A 19,985-nucleotide genomic window follows, 5' to 3' on the forward strand; every position below is an offset into this window, starting at 1 on the left:
GAAGCTGGAAACAACCCAGATGTCACTCAGCTGAAGAAGGGATAAAGAAAATGTCATATATCTACACAATGGAATACTACTCAGCTATTAAAAACAAAACCATTAATTTCATATGCAAATGGATGAAACTAGAAAATATCATCTTAAAGGAGGTAGCCCAGACAGACTCAGAAAAACATGCACTGTATGTACTTACTTGTAAGTATATATTAGCCATAAAGTACAGGATAACCATGCTAAAATTTGTACCCAAAGAAGCTAAGTAACAAGAAGGGCCCAATGGAGGATGTTTGAGTCTCATACACAAGTTAAATTAATATTGACATCTGAAGTGGATTGAGAGGGGGAACTGGGTGGTAGAAGAGCTGGAGAGAGGTACTAAGGTGAGATCAGGAGTTTTGAGAGTAAGGGTAAGGGTAGGGGGAAGAGGGATAAGAGAGAAAAGGAAATGGGGAGGGTTTCTCTGGGATAAGATGGACACCTGGGATGGCTGAGTGTCCTGGAAACCTATAGGGCTGACCTAACCTGAGAATCCTAGCAGTAGGGGATATGCTTCCTGTAGCCAGGCAGGACCTCCAGTGGAAGGAGGGGGACAATAGCCCACCCCCAAAACCTACAAGCCCAAGTTTCCCCTTCCTACAAGATGTGTAAGAATAAACATGGAACCAAGTTCCAGGGAATACCCCATCAAGACTGGCCCAGCTTGAGAGTCACTCTATGGGAGAGAGCCATCCCCTGGCACTATTAATGATAGTCTGCTCCGCTTGTAGATAGGAGCCTACCACAACTGTCATTTCAGAGGCTTCATCCAGGAACTGATGAAAACAAATGCAGAGACCCACAGCCAAAAATTGGGCAGAGCTCAAGAGTCTTGTGAAAGAGTCAGAGGAAGGATTCACAGAACAGGAAAGGTCAAGGACACTACAAGATGACCTATGGAGTAAGTTAACCAGGGACCACCAGGGCTCACAGAGATTGAACTACCAACCGAAGAGCGTGAATTGTCGGTACCTAGGTCCCCTATACATAGGTAGCAGATGTGCAGCTTGGTCTTCATGTGAGTCACATAACAATTAGAGCTGATGGCATCTCTGACTCTGTTGGCTGCATTTGGATCCCGTTCCTCTAGCTGATGTGCTTAGTCCAGACTCAACCAGAGATGTCAGGGCTGGTTCATACCTGTGTAGGGGTGTTTCTCTGAGGAGGAGAGGGGGGAATTTGAAAAGAGGGGTTGTAGGGTGGGCCTGGGAGGAGCAAAGAGAGTTAGACTCCCTTAGAGATGTAAAGTGAATAAATTAGTTAATAAAAAAAGAAAAAGTATGCTATATTTTTTAAAAAGCAAAACAAAACAAACAAAAAAAGTAGGACATAAACCATGGTTCTGCATCCCTTAGGATGAAAAACTTAACTTAAATGGTTCAAACTCAGCACTGTGGAAGAAGCATATGCAGTCATAGAGTATTCAGTCAGTAAGACAATGAAATCCTGCCACTCGTGACAATAAAGATGAACTGGGTGTTATTATGCTATATGGACTACGTATTCACAGAACAACAAGGACTGTGTGGTTTCATTTGTACTCTTTGTGAAGGGCAAAAGCATAGTTTGTGAAGTTCAAAAACATTCCTGTGACATAAAAGCAGAAACCCAAGTATACACTTTCCCTGTGGAATTACTAGAGATAACAGCTACATACTATGCAGTTTAAAAGAAAGCAAGCTAGATATTCTCACTGTCAAAATGATAAATGTGGGGCTAGAGAGATGACTTAACTGCTAAGGCCGTGCTGCATGTGTATGAGGACCTGAATTGTGTCCTCATCAACTCTTTTTAAAAAGCTGAGCATGATGCTATGCACTTCTACTCCCAACGCTTGGGTTTCAGAGATGGGCAATTGCCATTCAAAAGTGGCAAATCAGGAACTTCCAGGCCACTGAGAGACCTGACTCAAAGGGAAGATTGAATGATACCTGATAATCAACACTTGTCATTGTTCTTTTGCACACACACACACACACACACACACACAGAGAGAGAGAGAGAGAAAGAGAGAGAGAGAGAGAGAGAGAGAGAGAGAGATAAATTTAAGAAATATGTTTAACCAGATATAAACAGTACACGATGTACACCTATATCAAGCATCATACAGTGTCCCTTAAGTATGAACAATTTTTATGACTATATCAGTGATTAATAAACTTAAATAAATTATAAATCAACTTACTGAATAGAATGTAAAAGAATTGACTTGTGGAGTTTATTGTAATGCTCTATTACTTGAATGGGACAATAACTGCATACATATAATTGTCTCTTCATGAAAATTCATTGAGATATAAATACTAATTATTTGTTTATTTTTCTGTATATTTGTTATTCTTCAAAGGAATGTAGTTTCAAGAAAAAGTGTTGAATTTGTTCTAATTGTAACCATAATAATACTTAGTAAATATTCATGTAACTAAATCAACTTAGACTATGCATCAATTTTATCAGAAAACATTAAAGTAACATTCAAACATACTAATATAAAATTGCATTGATACAAGTTTGAAGAACAAAATAAAATTATCTCCAGAGATGAATACAAGTATTTTAATAATTAACAGTTAAATATCTAGTATCCACTCACTGTGATATTAATCCTTAACATGTTGGAAATAAAATGTAGATTAATTTGCATCTTCCTGAGGAACTGCGACATTGATTCCCATTGTGTCCAGGAAAGTTTTCACTCACAGGAGCATTGGAGAAATATTCCTTTTATTTTACACCCTCAGGAGCATGAGCTATCATTTGTATTATTGATTTCTGGAATTCTGACAGATTTAAGATGGAATCTCAAAGTAGTTAGTTTTCAGTTCCATTTCCCTGGTTGCTAAATATATTAAACATTTCTTTAAGTGTATCTGAGTGAGTTTCTTTTATTGAAAATTCACTGTTTACATGTGCCCCTTTTTAAAATTGAATTATTTGGTTTTATTATATAATTTTCTTGTGTTCTTTATTTATTTTGGATGTTAGTCCTCTATCAAATGTGCACTTAGGAAAAATAATTTTCCATTTTGTAAGCTGCTCATTTTTTTAAATGACAGTGTTCTTTGACTTACAGAAGCTTTTCAGTTTCATGAGGTCCGACTTATTCATTGTTGATCTAAGTGCCTGCACAATTGGTGTTCTGTTCACAAAGTCACCTCCTTATCAATGTGTTCAAGGCTAGCCGACGCTTAAACTATCATGTTCAATGTATTTGGTTTTTTGTTAAGGTCTTTGATTCATTTGAAGTTGAGTTTTGTGCAGAGTTGTAAATATGGATCTGTGAACATTCTTTTACCTGCAGACACTCATTTTGTCCAGCACCATTTGTTGAAGAGGCTGACTATTTTCCAGTGTATATTTCTGGCTTCTTTTCAAAAATCACATGTTCGTTCATTGGTGTGTCAATTTATATCTTGAGTCTTCAATTTCATTCCATTGATCAATGTGTTTGTTTTTATGCCAATACCATAATGTTGTTAACATTATACTGCCGAGAGCCACCCAACACAGAGAGGGTAGTGGCAGGGGCACAGACTAGGACTCTGGTTATGGCTTTAATGTCTGAGGGTCTCAGGACATTTTGGCTCTCTGACCTGTATTGAAATGCTGATGATAACTCTTTAAAAGCCCTAAAAACTTCTTCTGAGGGTGAAAGACTGCAGGCTTAGGTGATTAACACCTGTAGCCTAACAGCAGCAGATTAGGCAATGTGGCCTTTGTCCTATCTCAGCAGGAACTGTTGGGCTCTAACTTATGCCTGCTAGTCTTAGGTTGCAGGAAGAAAAGACACTTAGAGAAGTTATTATGGAGTTTATTACTAAGTGTAAAATGTCTCCTATCAAAGCTATCTAAGGGGAAAAGCAGAAATGTCATAAGTGGAGAAAAGGAAAAAATTCTAATAAGGGAAAAGTTCTAAGGGAAAGTATTCTAGACAGGGGGAAAGGAAGGGAAGGGATGAACGACTACTACGACTACTGCTATTACTTCTTTGTTTTTTTCTTCAGTACTTACACATCTTTCAGAGTACATGATCACATGTTACAAAGTGCATCACAAGTTCACACTAAAAATCAAATCAAAATTGAAATAGACCTTTACAACAGAAAATGTTTACATGCATATCCATTAGGAGTAATTATCTGGCTAAACATCCATCACCTGTCTAGCTCCACAGGTTCACTGAAGGTTTAAAACTATAACTAAGAAATTAGTGAAGTTTTGTATAGATAAACCCAGGCAATATTTTATCTCCTGTCCCAGCACCTATAATAAATCATTAGTTCCCTTTTAGTGACCATTGGTTAATTGTTTTACAACGTCTTGGAATGTGCTCTGAGTAGGAGAAAGTCTGGTTACTATCTGAGAGCAATTAACTGATGACACTTGGGAGACGGGCAGAGTTCTCACTGCAGTTTTGACTATCAGACAAGGACCTAATAGCAGTCCCACTATAAAAGACCTTAATAATCATTTATATAATTTTAGGAATTCTTATAGGATCATCATTAAGACTTAAGAAGTCATCTATTTGTCTATATAGCATCACTACAAGACAGTACATCTTCATGAATCTGCAGAGATCTGTTCCAAAGAGATGTGCTATTCTTAGTGATTGTTACATATGTTTAATTATAATAATAGGAAAAGCATATAATAGCAGGAATTTTTCCTAAAATAAGTCCCTTACAGCCTTGCTGAATAAGGGCTTACTTGTTGCAAATTATATAATAATCCAAGGCAAGCCATTTCAGAATGATCACCTGCTAATTATTACCTTGTCCCATGATGGCTCCTGACATACTTTTTGAGTACAACTTGAAATAGGGAGTAATGATACCTCCAGCAATTCTTTTATTGTTTAGGATTGTTTTAGCATATCCTGATTTTTTTTTTTTTTTGGTTGTGGTGCTTTTTTTAATATATGAAGTTGAGTACTGTTTTTTAAAGATCTATGAAGAATTATGTTGCATTTTTAATGAGAATTGCATGGAATCTTTAGGTTGCTTTTTGGTAGAATGGTTATTTTCACTAGGTTAATTTTACTGATTCTAGTTTTCTATGGATTTAGTTATCTGTCAGCAAGAGTATAGAGGAACTTTAGTCATGAAGAAGGGGTCCAAGGAGCCAGATCAATAATAATATGCACGTACCATAGGATGGGACTGGGAGCTAGCTACATTAGCATAGGATATAAAGGTAGATCATTTAACTGCTCAGTAATTGAGGTACAGGTTTCAGGAAATCACATTACTCCTGTGTGATTGTTTGGCAATTGCATAAGGTAAAGAAATACAGTCACCTTATTCACCCTTCATTTCTGTTTACATTAAGGATAATTCATTTACACTCAATATACACCATGAACCTGTACGAGAAAAGATTCACAGGGCCCTGTGCAAGTTGAATCTCATGTTTCCAGTAGAAAGGCTAGTTCACAAAGACACTGAAGTGCAATTCTAGGAAATAAGGAGTTTTTTATGAGAGTAAATAACATTGTGGACAAGCAGATAAATTAGCAATAGCTTCCTTGTGGAACCTTTTTTAAAAATTCAGGCATTAACACCACAGACAGATAACATAGGGTTACCCAAAAAAGCAGAGTTCATGTGACAAAGAATGGAGTCTTTTTCTGTACCTTCTGAGTACAAGGGGAGGGTAATAGCAAGAGCTTGCAGCTAAGCTTCATGATTCAAGCCTCATCCATACACCTATAAGTAACACCAGTAAACACTCTGTGAAGGGACTCTGGCTGGTCTGAGCATTGCAAACATGGCTCTGGCTGGTCTCCAACATTTCTTCTCTCTTGCAACAATTAGATTACTTTCCTAAATTTAGCCACAAAGACCTATCCTTTTATTTCATCACTTCTTCCTCCTGAGACTATCAAGGTCACGCTATCAAAATATTGAAGTCCAACAATCAAAAGCCTACTTTTGCCTCACCTAAATAGCATGCCCTATCCCAGCAACCACCTCATCCTAACATGTGGTTTCTCCTTTTACCTTAATAAACTGTCTCTTGTCTATAGGCCATGTCTGTCTCCTCTCTTTCCACAGGCAGCCTTTTGTCCCTCTGGGTCAAATACTCTTTCCCCTCCCTAGTTTCTTCTTCCTTTTCTCTGGTCTTTTATTACCTTTTATTCCATGATCTTTGTTCCATTAAAGCAAATAAATCCCCTTTGTACTGAGATCTTGGTTTAGGGGTGTCTTGTGACAATATCAATGCCTTCATTTTGGCTTACTCAGTTGGACTTTGGTGAACTCTGTCTTTGATCTTCGATTAGTGCCCTGTCTGTGGTGGGTAAACATGTGATAACTTCTCAAACATCAATACTTCTCAGTTGACTACGAATCAATTGAGAGTATGAAACTTTATATTCACTCTAATGTTTCACCAACCTACTGTCATCCTTAAGTGCAGAGTTCAAAGCATTTCTCATAACGGGTGAATGTGTTGAGTAAGTTAAGAAATCTGTAGAATGCACAACTGAGTGGGCAGTTATTCAGTGTGATTAATGTGACACATAGATATTTAGTTAATTATAATCACTTTGGTAATTATACCTTTTGTTAACTGAATAAATCAGAAACTAATAACTTGTGTAAAACTCACACTACATAAAGGTACAGATCTTTCTAGAATAAATCAAAATGGCTGTCATATGAAGGAAACAGCACATTCTTCCTTCCCCCAAATTAATCATCTGTGCCTCTTATATGTTCAATTAAGTATAAAAAAAAAAAGTGTGTAGGCCATACAATATAAACAATGCAAGCAACGTTTTTTACAGGATGAGCTAGCATTGCCCATTTGTCAAATTCTAGGTCAATTAGAAACCTTGGTTCATATTAAAGACAAGATGAGGTGTGCTGGAGGAAAAGCACCTGTGTTTACACATTGACCTAAACACGTGTGTATATTCATATATGTGTGTAATCAGGTATGAACACCTCTTCCACATCCAAAGAAAAATGCTGTCTGGACCCTATATAACCAGAAATATCTATAAAATAATGGAAAAAATATTTCAACATACTACAAAGGAGAACAGTTTATTTTTCTAAAAGAAACAAACAAATTGCTTTACAGGCTTTGTGGGACTCTACTCTGCTAGAAACAGGTCAGTTTTGAAAGTTTGTGACTTTGCTTCAGAGTCATGTATTGAAATTTCTCCAGAATTGAGATATTCCTTTCAGGCACAAAGCAGACACTGGTCAGATTCAGAAGTAAATGAAAGATCACAGATCTGAAAGCAGAATTGAAAGATTCTGGAAGCTTCTTCCCAGCAGTATAAAAGGAGAAAGCAAGAAATGTATGTACTAATATTTACATGCTTATTGTACCAAGTAAGAGATAAATAAGCTCATTGTAAATAAGGGGTGCAAGACTGCTGGGTGTGGGTGCAGGTAAAAGGAAATGACCAGTGGAGCTGGGGAATTTTGTTTCAGCTCTTTTCTTGAACCAACTACTCAAGCTTTCTCTCTTTCTCTCTCTCTCTCTCTCTGTTATAACCCTTCTTAGCAGGATGCTTTTGAGTTGTTGATATGTATAGTGAGAAAATGAGCTTTCAATATGTCCTGGCTTTTTGTGTATTAGGTGGCTAAATCATATCACAAGGAGTAGTATACTACAGCAAAATCTCATGTCAGAGTTTGTTAGAAGAGAAAGCAAGTGAATGAGGAAAATATGTATAAAGTTACTAGAGGAGAAAAATAGGGACTGGGAGTTAGAAAATATCATAAAAAGAAGATTAAGAAGAGAGGTGGCAGGACACAGAAATATGGGTAAGGTTAGTCTTAAAGGAAATACTTTTGTTATGGTCAAAAAATAATGGAGGCCATATTTTTACTTGTTTGAGTACTCTCTCCATTATTCAGTCATCTCACTAATTCAATATATTATTATGGAGTCACCACATATTGCATTTGATAAAATGATTTTTTTTTGTCATTCTAGAGTGTCTATAATACATTGGTTCTATGATTCACATAGCTACCTAAATCCACATATACTCAAGCCCTTAGTCGCATCCTACGGTATCTGTATAAAACCTAGGCATAGCCTTTCTTATTCTTTAGGTCATCTCTATCTGACTCATAACACATAATAAAAGGTAAATACTTAATAATCAGTTTTTATCCTCTAGTGTTGGAACTTGAATTCATAGTATTTGTTCTCTGTCCTTTCTTTAGTCATAAATAAAGAAATTAACTAAAGTAGATCACATGACATGGAAGAGGTTTGCCCTCCACATCTGGAAGCAGGTCTTAGAGTCTTATTATGGTTAGAACAACAACAACAAAAAAAAAAAACTGGAACTGGAAAAATTGCTCAGTGAGTAAAATATGTGCTGTGTATTCATGAACACCTTAGTTTGATCCCCAGAAAATGTGTGGAAAAATAGCAAGCATAATGGTGCATGCTTATCATCTTAGTGCCAGAGAGTAGATACCATCTGGGGTTTACTGCCTAGCTCACCTAGCTTAGTCAGAGAGCTGTTGGTACTAATAAAAGACTGTGTCTCTAAACAACATAGATAACCACTGAAGAAACAACATCTGGGCTTGATCTCTACTCTCTGCATGCATAGGTACACATGAACACCCCAAAGGCACTTCTGTACACATATACATAACACATACACAGAGAGAGAGAGAAGAGAGAAGAGAGAGAGAGAGAGATTCATGACAGGAAACCTTAATAAATAAATGTGAAGCTATTGCTGTGTACACAGACTTATAAAAACCAATGAGTCTGGTGATGAATTTAGATCACTTTACTGTCACAGATCTATCCTTATCTTTAAAACGTGTTTTCCAGCAATTTAAAAATCATCAGGTTATTTCATACAAGCCATCATTAAGGTTTTCTAGAGAAGTTATGTTGTATGACACCTGGTTGTTAATCTGTATGTTCTGCCATGAAAAATATTGAGGTGATTCTTTTGTAATGTTGAAAGGTGTGAATATATAAAATAGTCTCATCTAATGTTAGTTGAATAAGTGATGAAGAACAGTTATTTTCTTCAGAAGCAATGCAAGAGTATTTTCTTCATACATATGTAGTTGTTTAGATAGACAAGGTTGTATTCTACTGTTGATTTAGCACCCATAGGAAATATGGTAGGATAAATGTAATTTTCTCCAGTTTATTTTTGAAGAAATGGTTATATTTCAAAGTATTTTATTCAGCCTGCTTTGGTAGCCTTAAGGAAGCAAAGGATAGATTTCTATTTAGCTAATTGTACTAAAAAATTTTAGGTCTGAAGGATTTGATCACTATCTAGAATCAAAAATGGAAAGATTAGGAATGTGAGACCCTCTGGGTGGCATGCATCACTGAAGTAATTCATACTAGGTGATGAAAACTCTATTCTAATGAAAGAGTGAATTTCTTTGTAAAAGAAAAATAAACCTTGTTGAAATTTGCCATTTGAAGGTTTGTATATGGCATTAGTCTGCTTCCCTTTAGCTCCTCATGTGATGTAGAAAATGAGGTCAGAGGAGAAGGGGAAGTACACAGACCATCATCATATGTGGAATTTAATAGAGGGCTTAATAGGAGCATGACATTTCTCCATAGTTGGATGGTTTAACTCTCTCTCTCTCTCTCTCTCTCTCTCTCTCTCTCTCTCTCTCTCTTTCTCTCTGTCTTTCTTTCTCTCTCCTCTCTCTGTAAATGTGTCTCTCTTTCTCTCTCTGTCTCTGTTTCTCTCTGTGTGTCTCTGTCTCTGTCTCTCTGTGTCTCTGTCTCTGTCTCTGTCTCTGTCTCTGTCTCTCTCTCTCTCTCTCTCTCTCTCTGTGTGTGTGTGTGTGTGTGTGTGTGTGTGTGTGTGTGTGTGTGTGTGTATGTGTGTATGTGTGTGCTGTCATGTGTCTGGGAGTCAGAGGTCACTTGCAGAAGTTGTTCTCTTCTTCCAAAGCATGAATTCTGATAGTTAATCTTAGATGGTCAGGCATGCTTGGAAGTACCTTTACACACTAAACCATCTCACAGGCTCACAGATATTTCATAGAAGTGCTCCAGTAGGAGATTCCTTAGTCTAAAATATATCTGATATGAATGCTACTGCAGATATTTCCTGTGAACAGAAATATTCTTTGCAAGTAGAGGTAGAAGCCTACTTCATCATTGACTAAAATGCTGACTTGTATGTGCATTTGAATGGATACATGTCTGTGTATGTGGGTGCTTTAAGTGTGGGTATATTTGTGTGAATGCCAAAGATCAACATTTGCCATCTTCATCAGTCTCTTCTACACCTTATTTTATGAGATAGGGTATCTCTTTGAACCTGAAGCTCATTGTTTCATGTAGATCAACTGGCCAGCAAGGCCCAAAGATCTTTCTGTCTTTGCCTCCCCAGTATTAAGATATACCAGCTATTCCTGCCTTTTTACACAAATGCTGGAGGTCTGAATTCAGATCATGTTGCTTGCATTACAAGAAGTTTACACAATGAGTGATCTGTGCATTCCTGTGAGTTTTGTTAATTATATGATTCCAGAGAAACATGTATCTTTACATTTTCTTACTTGGTTTTCAAGAACTATAAGACAGAAAACTGTGCCTGGTACACAGGAAGAATTGACATACATCCTAAACATAGGAAGTAATATCACTAATATTCTTATCCATATTTTCTACAGTATTTTATTACTGTTACTGTTGTCATGTAGCTTTGTAATAATTATAACAATATGCCAAATGATTCTGCACTGAGTGCTGTATGTCATTGCATAAACTTTGCCTCTAGAATGTTATCTGATAGAAACATCTTGGCATGATGAATCAGAAGCATTCACCTTTGGGTAAGCTTATCATAGTGTTGCCTACTGAATCCACCAAAGATGCAAAGACAGAGAGATTATTTGGATAGTGTACACAGTAATATTTTAATCACCACTTGTATTCATAAAATAATCTAATTATGCACTCTCTAGTCACCACAAACACTTCTGCTTTAACAATAAGGACTTCTTGATGTTCTAAAAGCCCAAAGAAAAGCAAAAGTATACCTGCTTTTCTGAATTCCTTCAGCCCATGATCTCAGAGCATCATTCCATATATCAGATCTTCATTCATTACTAGAGAATTTCTTTTAACAGATTAGTTTACAATTCTTTTTCATCTTTTGTTTAGATAATTTAGAAATTTGCTGTTTTGCTGTTGCTATTTCTTCCTTAACTGTTCAAAAGCCCTTTCTAATTATTCAGTGTGTTTTTCTCACATCTATATCAGATAAATTTGTTTCTTAACTCCTACTGTACTTTAGCAGACTTATGAAGCTTTCTAATTCCAAGGCATGTTTGTTGTAGCCATCCATGACTTTACTTCACCTCTTCAATTCAGTGGCTTTTCTTTCTTTTTCTTCCTTAGTTACTCCCACCTAGACAAACCTTCAGAGTGGAAGTTAAAAATAGAACTTCCTTCCCTTTCCATGATGTCCTGGCAGAGAGTTCCAGTCATTCAAAACAGAGTGTAATATAGTTCACAAGTCTGCAATCAAAATCTGGACATCTGGTTATCTTCATGATTGTCAGTCAAATGGACATGAAATGATATTCTATTGTAGTTTTGATTTGCCACTTCTTTTAACTGTGAGTTTTCCTTGTGTATTTTGAGGATTTGTTTTTTTATCTACTATGGGTTTATAATTCTTATGTCTTCCCATGTTGAGATCTTGATCAGTATATGTGGTACTTTGAATATGCTTACTCTAGCAAGTGGCACTTTTAGCAGGTGTGGCCTTGTTGGAGAAAGTGTGTCCTTGTGGGGGTGGGCAATGAGACTCTCCTCCTAACAATGTGGGAGCAAGTCTTCTCCTAGAAGCCTTCAGATGAAGATGTAAATCTCTCAGATGCTCTTGCACCATACCTTCTTATTCAGTGCCATGCTCCTGCCTTAATGAAACTGGATTGAATCTCTGAACCAGTAAGCCAGCCCCATTTAAATGTTGTGCTTTAAGTGTTGCCTTGGTCATGGTGTCTGTTCACAGAAGTAAAACTCTCATAAAGACAGACGGTGTACAAGAGACTGGGATATCGCTGTGATAGGCCTGACCATTCTTTTGCTTGGAAGAATATACATTTGGGGATTTTGGATTTGGAAATCAGTGGAATATTTTAAGTGTGTGACTTAAAGGGAGATCCAAGTAAGAATATTGAAGACCATTTGCTGAGAGTGATCTGAACTGTACAGGCCTGGCCCAAGGGTGTAAGTAGAGAAGAGTTTCAGTATATGGCCTAGAGACTGTTTTGTGGTACTTTGGTGAAGAATGTGGCTGATTTTGCCCTTGTCTGGAAAATCTATCTAAGGCTAAGGTAAAGAGATTCATATAAATTCCATTGACAAAGGAAGTCACAAAAAAGCTCAGCAGAGACTTTGTTTTCTGATTTAGTCTTAGGAAGAGTATTTAATGAAAAGAAGCGAGTTGAGAAAGGAAAAACTATAAAATATATGGCTCAAGTAATAACGGGGTACCAGTAAATGAAATGGAGTTGAATCCTATTTTCACAGATCAAGGGAATGTTAACTTGGGGCAAGATTCCACCAGGCTAAGTTTAGGTCCAAGCATTGTAGTACACACTTTTAAACCCAGAAAACAGAAGCAAGCAGATCTCTGAGTTCAAGACCAGCCAACTATAGAGCAAGTGGCAAATACAGAAACCTTACACCCAGATGGGGTGGTATACACATTTGATTCTAGCATTCAGGTCATAGAGGCATGCAGATCTCTGAGTTCAAGGTTATTCTACAGAGCAAGTTCCAGTACAGCCAAGTTTTTTTTTTTTTTTTTTTTTTTTTGATTCACGCTCTCCATATGTTCTATCACTTTGCATGCTTGTTGTCTTAGATTGGAACAATCTAAATATTATATCTTGGAAATTTAAGACGTAAAATTTTTTAGTTTGCTAGTTCTGCTTTTTTTTCTTTTTTTGCATTTATTTTATTGAGTGTATATGTGTGTACACACACATGTGCACATGTATACATGTGAAAACACACATACACACAGACACACACACATATTTGAACATGCCACTATTCACATGTAGTAGAGTAAAAACTTACAGGAATTGCTTTTGTCTTTCTATTATGTGGGTACTGGAGATTAAACTCAGGTTGTCAAACTTGTTAGCAAGGGTCTTAACTTCTTGAGACATCTTGTTAGCCATAGAATCTTTTCCTTTTAAGAACTTAAACCAATGCAAATTTTCAACATATTTTTAACAAAATGCATAGTCTCTGATGTGAAATGTTATTGATGTTTCCATGTTACTGATCCTGCAGTCAGTTGGAGACTTTAAAAGGTCTCTCTCCTTTTAGTCTCTTCTCATCATGGCTATTCTCAGTTGTCAATTTGACTATATCTGGAATGAACTACAACCCACAAGTGGAACCTGTAATCTGCACCTCTAGATCTTGAGGTGAGATGAAACATGCTCTTACTCTGGGTCAACACACATCCCTTTAATCCATATCTTTAGACACCCCTTAAATTTGGACTATACATTTTGCTGGAGGCCTATATAAGGACAATGGAAGAAAGAAGTTTACTTCTTCACCTACTTGCACTTGTCAGTACATCTTTTGGAGGCTACTTATTCAAGATCCCAACTTATATAGAAGACCAACTAAAACACCAGCCTTCTGGAACTGAGAAACTAAAAGATTCTTGTGCTTTCCATTCACAGCTGACCATTGTTCAGTTAATTGGAAGTTGGACCACAGCTTGTAGGCAATTCCCATAATTTTTTCATTATATGGATTCATTCATTCTATAAGTTCTGTGACTTTAAAGGACCCTGCCTCATACATCACCTGAAAACCTGCTTTGGTCTACCAGTTTTTATAAATTATTGACATCTATGCCTTAAATTCACTAATAAAGATCATGGAATAACAATCAAAACACATACAAACTAATTTTGGGGAAGACAGAATCTTTGCATCTTTGAAACCTCAGTTTGATGTGTACCATGCCTCTCACAGCTACTGGCAGCAATGCTAGGGATGAGGAAAAATAATAGCTAGAATCTTCTTTCCAGGCCTCTGCCACTGAAAGTGTTGGCTGCTCAACTCCTTATTACAAACTATTATGTCATATGTATATAACTTCTACATGCAATTCCATTCCTTAAAATATGTTTGTACCATATGGTTACTTATGCAAATGCCATAATATAGCCATTCAATATATGGATAAATTAAACAATAACACATAAAATCTCCTTGCATGTCCAATAGTGTGGCAATACTATTTGTTTTGTTTTTGGTCCACAGTTTGTTAATTTGTAGACCAGGATTCTGTAGACAGAGAATCTTTAGACAGAATCTGTAGAATGTGGAATTGTAAACAGAGAAGCTGCAGACAGAACCAATATATAGAATATCTCTGCATAGGGAACTTAGAGACCAAGAACTTAGAGACAGAAACCTGTAAACGCTGCTGTGTAGTATGCTTAATTTCTAAAATTCATCAAAACGTACATATTTATTTTGTGAAGTGTTTATGTACTTTTTATTTTTGTGTACTGGTGTTTCCTATGTATGTATATTTGTAGCACATGCCCACTGTCAATGCAGGCCAGAGATGGATTTCAGATCTGAGGTTGCTGGAAATCAAAACTGGGGCATCTGGAAGAGCAGCCAGTGTAAGGCCTGAGACATCTCTCTAGATCCTAAATACATCATTTTCTTGGCCACGTGCTCTCCAGTATATTTTATAGTTTTATTTAATTTCAGTAATTCTAAATAGCTGCATCAAACTGTGTCAGCTCACTAACTTTTTGGGTGACAAACAGATCCCTAAGTATCCTATCTTTACCTACTGTGACCTATTTTTTTTTCAACTTGTTTGAAGTTTCTCATCAGGGATTCTACAGAACTGAAGGTTGTCAAAAATCTTAAAATAGTACAAAAATATTCCTTCATTTCATATTTTAAAAAATCTACTTAAACTGTTTCTGTCTATCAAACTGGCATCTATTTTAATATACAAAGTAAAAATTTAAAACAGCTATCAATTCATACCTCACTATAAATAATTATGTCCAAAAGAACATAAAATAAAAAAATTACCATAGAACTTAATTGTTTAAAAAAAAAACAGTGAATTTTTAAATGTGCAAAATAGTGCCAATTAAACAGTTGCTTACTGTTTTTACATATGATTACATAAGACTGGGAAATCAATATAAGAACCACCCAGAATGGACCATGACTAAAAATATAGAGAGGCACAAAAGAAAATCACAGATCAGCTTTATAGTCTATTATTAAATCAATTCAGAAAAGAGTGTCACCAGGAGAGTGTTTAATTGTACACACATGGCATATGAAGGCCTGTCAGTGTTGAAGGTTCATTAATTTCATTTTTAATTTAAATATTTATTTTATTTTTATATGTATTGGTGTGTGTGAGAGAATGATAGACAGAAACACACACACATACAGAAAGACAGATAGACAGACAGACAGACAGACAGACAGACAGAGGGGGAGAGAGATGCTAGAGAAAAACTTGAAACCCCTAAAGCTAGAATACACATAGTTGTGTGTAGGCTTAAAATTTTCAAAAACTACTTTTAATAGTGGTCCTTAAATGCTTTAACATCCCTTATAGCCCACCACACACCAAAGGTAGTGAATAGGATAGGTTAAAAGAGATAAGGAAGGTGTGGACTTATTTAGAAATAGTTCTCCAGAACAAATCCAATATGTGCTGTCAGGATATTAGAAGTTCAGTTATCACGAATCAGCAGTGGCATCTTGTTCCACTGGCAAACATCATTCATGAATCAGCAAAAGCAGGTAGATCCAGAAGAAACTCTGCAGCTATGCCAATTGGCCCAAGTCAGTAGACACATCAAAAATCTGCCAGAACACCTCCAGAAGTTCTTTATTAGTATTTCTATCTATGAAGCCATGGCAAATGGTGACCAGCAAAGAATAGCAGGCAAACCAATACCATACAGCACCATCCACTGTCTGTTATGTTATATTTATACAATTTCCAAACATTTCTCTCAAGTGTTCACTTGAAATTTCCATCATTTCTCTCAAGTGTTCACTCTAGCAAAATATAGCGTGCTCCTTTTCCATGTTGCTTCCAGAAAAATACAATGTGTCTGTTCTCAGCAAAACGTTCTCCCATACAGACTGTGTCCATAAAAATATCACGTGACACAACTGAGTCACCAAAGAAACCAGAAATTTACACTTCAGTTGTGAGCTACCCAGCATGGGTTTTTAAAACTAAACTCTAGACCTCGTAACAACTGAGCCCCTTCATAATTTTTCGTTTTTTTTTTTTTTTTTTTTTTTTGCTGTTGTGAGACAAGATTCTATTGTGCAGTACTGGGTAGTCTATAACTCACTCTGTAGACCAAGTTGGCGTCAGACTTGCACTGATCTCCCTGTCTCTTCTTTCCAAGTATTGGGATTAAAGCTTGTGTCATCATGCCTAGCTCCAATTACTTTTAATATAGTTCAACCTTTTTTTCTCAACCTTCAGAAGACAACAGTTTTTGAATTTCCCTACAGATAGGCTACTCACCTACTCATTCTTTTCTGATTTTTCCTCCAGGAACAATATAAAACATAATTTCCAAAATTTAGAAAATACCACTTTTGTTGTGTTTTTTGTTCTCCCTCCCTCCCCTTTCCTTGCCCCACTGGGTATACAATCCTGTGTGTGCACGTGTACACACTGATAGTGCCCTGACTCTCCATGAGTAGGTCCTTCCAGGTGGCCAGAGCTAGGATCACACGGGACCACTACTGCCATAGAAGTTTCTTGTGTGTTCTAGTTCTGGGAATAGAACTCTGATCCTCCTATTTGCATAACAAGCAGTTTGTTCATTGAGATGCTTCCTTATCTTTGTGTAGAGCAAGGGCCATTGTGTAACCCACAAAATGCTAGTACTATGCAGCCCTCTATGAAGTGTTGAATATTGGTATAACTTAAGAATTCAATAAATATTTCTGAAAATTGTGTGATTGCAGTGTTAAATAAAGACACTGAACAGAAAAATGTTACTCAATACAGGTGTTTATATCATTCTCATGTGGAGAAATGGACTGATTTTCTTAGTGAGATTTTTATATGGCCACATAATTGTATTTTCTATTCTTTTAAGTACTTAAACAAACCAGACATTTTGTTTGTTTGTTTGTTTGTTTTATAGCATAATCTTGTTCATTGGCATACAAAATATAAATCCAAATGGAAATAAATGGCCAGTGTGGAAGGAAAAAATGAAAAACATGAATATTATTTAATCTAAAACACAATGCGCCCTAAAGGGAAACTCACATAGCAGAATAAACTTGAACTATGTATTGGTATTCTTCAATGAGTACTTATCACTTGCAAAAACAAAACAAAACTAAACTAAACTAAACTAAACTAAAAGGGCTATTGAGAATATAGAAATAAATGAAAGGGTATGTCATAATATTTAGGTTAAACACGAACAGAAAAGGCATTTGAGATCACTTGTACACAGGCTACCCTCAGGCAACCAATATCCAGTGCAGGAAAAAAACAAAGAAGCAAGGAACTTGCAAATTCTCTGAGAAGACTGTGGAGGCCTGACAATTAAGTCTGCATTTGTCATGATAAAACCCTGGCAGTATAAGATCCTGACAAGAAATAAAAGTAAGATAATAATAAGATTGTCAAAGCTTCCAACATGAAAGAAACAGTGGGGCCAAATCCTAATACACAGTGTGTCTTTAAACAGCAAAAAGAAATGACCAGTTGTATTTTGGATTACCAATAGGCCATGTAGGAATATTGCACATTCCATGCAAACTACTGAAATAAGCCTTCTGAATTTTCCCAATCAAAAATTATTATAGGATTAAAGATTTACTAAAAATTGAGTTAAGTTTTAGATACTTTATAAGTCCTTTTAGAAAAAAAAGTAGGAAGGAGTTTTGCTTTAAAGATGAAGGGAGGCTAGAAGATTACTTACTAGATCCAGCATTTTGGCATGAAAGTATGAGGAACTGGACCCGAGGTCAGAACCCCAGAGCCCATGTCAAACAAGATATGATAGTATGCATTTGTTACCCTAGTAATCCTCCTATAAGATGACTGGGAGATACAAAAAAGTATTTAAAAGCTTATGGGATAGCTAGCCTGACATATTCATAAATGAACAAGAACACATGTATCAAATAAGGAAGAAGATAAGGGTGAACAGCTCAGCGTATTCTCTGATCTCTACATGCATAGGGTGACATGCACAGCCTGAACTCACATAAATTAGCACACAAACACATAAACACACACAAACACACAGAGGAACACAGACACATAGTTAATTTGAAAAGATAAAGGAAGTATTCTTACTTTAAGGAAGAAGGTTTAAACTCACCTAGTTAATGTGGCTCTTTTATTCTCTAGAATTTTTTTTATTAAGTTTTTAATGACGTGAGTACTGCACTATTGTATTAAGGACAATAAACACTTAAGGTTTATGAAATAATTAAAATGATGCCAACATCAAGTAAAGGAGATTGGGAACATTACTGAAAAAGATGATCAGTCATCAATTTTATTTCTATCACCAAAACATTCAATTTAACAATTTTAAATATATATATATGCATGCCTGTATCTTGTGCCTACCTGATACAAGGAGAGGTCAGAAGAAAGTGTCAGAATCCCTGGAACTGGAATTAAAGGTACTTGTGAACCAAATGTAAGTATCGTAATTGAAACCTTCTCTTCTGCAAGAGCAGCAAGTGACCTTAACCACTGAACTATATCTGTAGGCTTCCAATTAAACTTTTAAAGTACAGCTTCAGAAGGAAATAGCTGAACATATTTTGGAAAAGTCTATAAACCTTTACAAAGATTAATAAATACCAGCTGTACCTTCATTATTTTTAACATTATGATTTTTATTATTGCGTATTTTCTAGGCACTTCGATTAATGAAATAAAAGTTCACCATAAAGCATAATGTCATTTTTCAAAGAGATTTGATGGATGCTGTCCTACAAAATAGAAAAGTATGGATGAATGTTATTTTCATTATCACATAATAAAGGGAAAGCCTTTTGTTGGATGTATTGAAGATTAAAGTTGTATAGCTAGTAACAGCATTTTGGCAAGCAGATAAAATACCAAAGTCATAGAAAACACATTCATTCAAACTAGACAGTCAAATGCAGTAAGAAAAAAGAAAAACATTCAAAAGTGGTTGGGCTCTTGAAGGTTATGTTCAGTCATACATGGCTACAAAAAACCCCTGAGCATTACAGAAAATGGGAAGCTGTTTTAAAATAAATCTCATGAGCTTAATACAGAGAACACAATGAAAACATAAAGAACGCAAAGGACCAGCCACTGTACTGAGAAGAACATAGATGAAGCACAGATCAGAAGTAGTGCTTGGGTTGTATGGTCTTTCTTCCTCATTTGTGAGCAAGGAGAGGTTTATTCTAGAAGAGAAAGGGAAGTTCTACACTCTGAGAGGTATGAGAATGAAACTTAAAAGGAGATATTTATTTTGCCAAAGATTCTGGTTGCATGCAGAGAAAAATTGTGAACTAAAATTTGTCAGTGCCCAAATGACCAATTAAAATAATAGACATGGAAATTAATGCCTAATTCCAACAAACTGGGCAGCTTTGAATAACAAGTAGGGTCATGTCTTACTGATCAATCATTACTGGAGGCAACAGGGTTCAATGCAATTGTATGACTGATGATTACTTTTCTCTACCAGCACTATTCAAGCTGATTGAAGGGACGAGGTTTTTTAGGACATTGCCTGCTTGCTTGGTCATATTCTCTGAGACAAGTATGTGGTTTGTTTAGGTCATTCTTGTGATAGTTTTACTATCAAGTTCTTAGGAATAATCAATACATATACCAATATATATTATGTATATATAATATAGAGTAGACAAAAGGGAATAGCTTT

This window comes from Arvicanthis niloticus, chromosome 10 (assembly GCF_011762505.2).
Source record: "Arvicanthis niloticus isolate mArvNil1 chromosome 10, mArvNil1.pat.X, whole genome shotgun sequence".
Taxonomy (NCBI): Eukaryota; Metazoa; Chordata; class Mammalia; order Rodentia; family Muridae; genus Arvicanthis; species Arvicanthis niloticus.